Source organism: Phalangium opilio, unplaced genomic scaffold (genome assembly GCF_054372755.1).
Source record: "Phalangium opilio isolate 3A_F unplaced genomic scaffold, DU_Popi_V2 ptg000101l_1, whole genome shotgun sequence".
NCBI classification, from domain to species: domain Eukaryota; kingdom Metazoa; phylum Arthropoda; class Arachnida; order Opiliones; family Phalangiidae; genus Phalangium; species Phalangium opilio.
Genome location: NW_028324204.1, coordinates 5,779,312 through 5,784,130, shown reverse-complemented (window position 1 = coordinate 5,784,130; position 4,819 = coordinate 5,779,312). Strand labels below are relative to the sequence as shown.

The following is a 4,819-nucleotide window of genomic DNA, read 5'->3' as shown; positions in this document are numbered from 1 at the left end:
TCTATGTGACATTAATTAATTCTGAAGATTCTTGAATGAATTAAAGTCTAAACATTTTATAAGGCGTATTGAAAACAAAATATTTTTTTAAATTTAAAGAAGCTAGGCGAATTTGGGGCTTTGGTTAAATCTCTGACAGTCAGACAGCACATTTTCTGGTTACCCTGATACTGTTATCCAGACTTTCCCTCTAATATTTATTTTTTACCCTGACCTTTAAAAAGGTCCATTTCCACCTTCCTAGACTTTTCCCTGACTTTTTTAGGACCATTTTCAATTTCCCAGACTTTTCAGACCCATTTTCAATTTCCCAGACTTTTCCCTGACTTTTCAGACCCATTTTCAATTTCCCAGACTTTTCCCTGACTTTTCAGACCCATTTTCAATTTCCCAGACTTGTCCCAGACTTTTCAGGCCCATTTTCAATTTCACAGATACTTGTCCCAGACTTTTCGCACCCATTTTCAATTTCCCAGACTTTTCCCTGACTTGTCAGACCCATTTTCAATTTCCCAGACTTGTCCCAGACTTTTCAGGCCCATTTTCAATTTCCCAGACTTGTCCCTGACTTTTTAGGCCCGGCCATTTTCAATTTCCCAGACTTGTCCCTGACTTTTTAGGCCCGGCCATTTTCAATTTCCCAGACTTTCCCCTGAATTTTTAGGCCCATTTTCAATTTTTCAGACTTTCCCCAGACTTTTCTCTGACTTTTTAGGCCTAATTTCAATCAAAAAAGTTATTAAATTAATAAATCTATCTGGTTATAATTATGTTGAAATGAAAGCTATTAAATCCATCTCTTTGTTATTTGGCTCCGTTAATTTCTGAAACTTAGCAAAAACTAGTGTATTACATATTTACCCAAAATGTATGTTAATTAACTAAACCAAAAAAACGTTATGAAATAAAGACCTTGAGAATGGATCCCCTCAAAACCAGAACCAAGACCTGTAAGTGTTATAGTTTGAAACAATTTTTGAAAATGAACACTTTCGTTTCTTTTATATTTACCTACGATAATTTCAGAATCAAGGCTTAGTTGCAGAACCACTGTAACACTGAACAGTGTGTTACACATTAAACATAAACCAAAATAAATATAATTTTAACTATACATCGTGTTATAAACGCCTTTAAAAAAAACGCGCCCTCAAAATACAAAAGCTACGTTAGTATGTCGAAAATTAAGAAAACATGTTAGAGAACCAATGAATAGCAATCTTTTGCACGTTTAATACAAAATTTAAATTTAAATAATGCAAATATAAAATGTTATTAAATGAAAGACTATATACAGTTCTGTTTGTCATTATTTCCCTTGAAAAGTTGTCGCTAGCGTTCAGCCAGCAGAGGTTTCATCATCAAGGTGTAAAATTTACCCCTACAGCTGATTGATGTGTCCTAGCTGTCACAGATAATAATGTAGTAATTAATTGATCTACCAGTAAGATTATTAATTAATTTGAACATACCAACAGTATTCGTAATGTCTGGCTTTTATCTCAACCGAAGTTAATGTTGCCTATTCCTATAACATCAACATAACGGCAACGCTACCTTGGCCGAGGCTTAGCGAAATTGGTTAATAATAAAATATTCTGTTGCCTTTTAAATTTAAAATTAATTTTAGTAAATATCATTGACGTTTTTTGTTGTGAAAACAATAAAAATCATACCTAATAAGCCTCCAGTTTAATTCCAAATCCAAAATTTTAATTTTAACCGAGAGCTCAAACGCCATGTTTTTCTTGCTTAATATCCCGCTAACGGCGTGAATCACGACACAAACGCCTTAAGTCCAATATAAAAAATGAGGGCTAAAATGCGTGTCTCTAACAGTGGTAAAACGCCGTAATTCCAATACCCAAAACAACGTAAGTCAAAGTATGTGTTAATAATGATAAAAATCAATACTTAAACTTAATTTATCTTAATGAAACTAAAGGAAGGCACATCTATGGACTGTTATCTTTCATTTAAAATGGTCCCTAAACGTAACGAATGAATAGTTTTCTTTATACACAATCTCAATTAAGGTCATTTTTCAAAAAAATCCCATGTTATCTCTATGGAAGAATATAGTATTTTTCACCAAATGTCTGATTCATTTTATGGATTCTAAAACCACCCTTAACAACTTTATTTTTATAGAATTAACTATTAGTTGGATCTCTTTGAAATTTTAACCGCAAAATTAGGGCCCAAATTTTAGTTCACTGGCAAAATTTCAAAGCAGCAAACACAATACGAAAAATGTTACGGCCAATCAAAGAACCCTCCTTTAGCTTTAGAGGCAGTATCAGGTCTTATCTAAGAGAGCGACCGCTCTCCTAGAATTTATATCTATCTACTTGCTAATTTGTTTTTGTTGTCACATAATAAATTGAATTTAAAACCGAAAAACTGGTCCATTTTACATAACTAATACTACACAGAGAAGATAGAAATTTCTACTTTTTAAATTTAAAGCCTAAGAAATATAAAAGTAGATATAACTAAAGTGAAGGAAAAACTATTAAACTTGTCGATCTTTTTTTGATAGCTTATTTTAAATAAAAAGAAGTAAATAGGGTAAAAAACATTTTATTTCATTCATTTAATATTTACATTTTTTAAAGCAGCGCTAGGGTCTGCACTAGTGTACGAAAGCATTCGAACATAATGTCGTCCCTGCCCTCGTACACTCGTGCTAGGTGCCCGGGCACTGCTGTGAAGCGTACCCGTCGGTACGTATAGAGCCGCGAGAGTTCCTGGATGACCCTGTAGGCAAGAGAAAAAAGAGGGTTAATAAAGACTGATAAAAAATTAACTCACCGGAACCCTCGACAGTTGAATGCCAGGAGGATAAAAAAAAAGAAAAATTAAAATTTAGATAAACGAAACATAAAATAATGCATGAAAACTTACTCGTGGGGTATGAAAACGCAGTTGTTATAAACGACCTGCTGAACATGATTTAGCAGGTCGTGTATAAACGCGTCGTCCTCCACGACCTCAGCTAAAGCCGCCAGGTATTGTGATACTTGGTGTATCAAGCTGTAAATAATAATTATAATATCATATTGCAACGTAAATAAAAGGTCACTTAAAGTCCCCGTTGACGTTCAAATCATCCTCTCCCTGCGTTGGCATAGTTTGCCACGGGTAGTATATGGCCGGGAGAGGTTGATATTCTGGTTTAGGCTCTGGGGAAGGGGTGCATGGTGGAGGGCTCGATGGCGGTGACGGGGTCCTGGGCCTTGGCCCTACCACGCAGAGTGGTCTCGGTGGCGGCGGGGTCGTGGGCTTTGGCCTTATCACGCCTAGTGGTCTCCGAGGTGGGGGCGAGGGGGCTAGATCCCCCGAGTCTATGGACATCGTACATGATCACCATAATGTAAATAATAAAAGCCCGCTCGAACTAAAGTTCCTTTATCTATTTCGGGGAAAGGAAAATGACAAAAGCTATCTTTGAATTTCGTAGTTCATATTGGGGATTCTAAATCGTAAATGAGAAATTTGTCGATGATGAAGATATATTTATAGGAAGTTAAAAAAAAGTGTATGACGTCAAATAATTAAGAAGAAAACAAAATTTACAATTAAAAAAAATTTAAAAGTTAATATTTTCTTTATTTATATTCAAATATAAAGCGTAAATCACGCTTCTCTCAAAATCGCACGGTTTTACGCGATGGGGATATAAACATTTAAGGGAGAGTTCATCCTCAATTTCCGTTGCCTTAGGGCAACCAATTTCGTTTAAATCAATAACGTCTTTAATATTAAAAGTTTCTTCTAAAAACGCGCATTTTTCTTTTCCTTTAGAAAAATAGGTGGCAACGTCTCGCGTTGCGTAATTAAAGCATGCCGATAGTCTATAAGAAGGTACGTCACCATCTCGGAAAGAAATGCCATGGATGTATTTTGTAGTATAAAAATTGGTTCTTCGGTTACCGGGCTCGACGTGGTACTCGTCGTACGGCGATTTGAATGTCCAAGAAATGACGAAAGGTGTTGATTCAACGGTAGCGATGGATAATTCTTTCGGTATAAATGTTGGACGCTTATTTTCGTTAGTTTTTCCCAAAATATAGTCGAATTCTACCACGACTCTTTTAGAAATATTGGCGGGAAATGAAGATCCGTACCAGCGTAGTTCTAGTTGAAGGGTGCGAATAGTCCCAATAGGGATAGGTCCTATATATACTACCCGAGAAAACCAATGTGGTGCGAAGATTAATGCTCATAATGCCCTATCAACTATAGTAATTACTGGCGACTGTCGAACATCTTTTGGTTTGGTAGAAATAATGCTTTTAAACATTTTGGATATAATAAGTTCGTTTTTCAAAGGATCTTTCTTGAATGTTTTCATGAAAGAGGCGGAACTTTTTTTTAGATCTATGTAAAATATAGGCGATACAAAAGGGTCCGCAAGATGAAAATAATCTTCTTTTGTTATAAGACCATTTAGAAGAATTCAATTTGACAAAAATACTGATGGTACTACATTCCCAATAGCTATTGAATCGAAGTAGTAGGCGTTTTTACATCCGTCAAAGTAAATAGCGATACAATGAGAGCCTTCAGCCCATTTAGGATCTAAATTTACTATTACCGATGTAGGGTAATTTTCTATTATTTTCGGTAACATGTGTAACGGCCATTTCGCAAGCGCGAAAAACCGTTACCCCTGGTAGGCCGCCGTGCCCCATAGCGTTAAGTTTGCCGCGTTTGGGGTATCGATGGAACGAGCACACGCTTTCAAAACTATCAGGGGGGTCTAAGAAAGTCCTATTGCACCGTGCAACTGTCCTCGTCGGAATCCCGAAAGAGA

General features: G+C 36.1%; 1 long non-coding RNA gene across 1 annotated transcript; it reads right to left on the bottom strand.

The window, feature by feature from the left end:
- Positions 1 to 1,021: 1,021 nt before the first annotated feature.
- Positions 1,022 to 1,879, bottom strand: LOC149631159 (uncharacterized). Its single transcript, XR_016374101.1, has 3 exons — positions 1,677 to 1,879; positions 1,473 to 1,605; positions 1,022 to 1,405 (listed from the first exon to the last, which is right to left on the bottom strand). It is a non-coding gene; the product is annotated as an uncharacterized LOC149631159 (long non-coding RNA).
- Between the last annotated feature and the right edge of the window lie 2,940 nt (positions 1,880 to 4,819).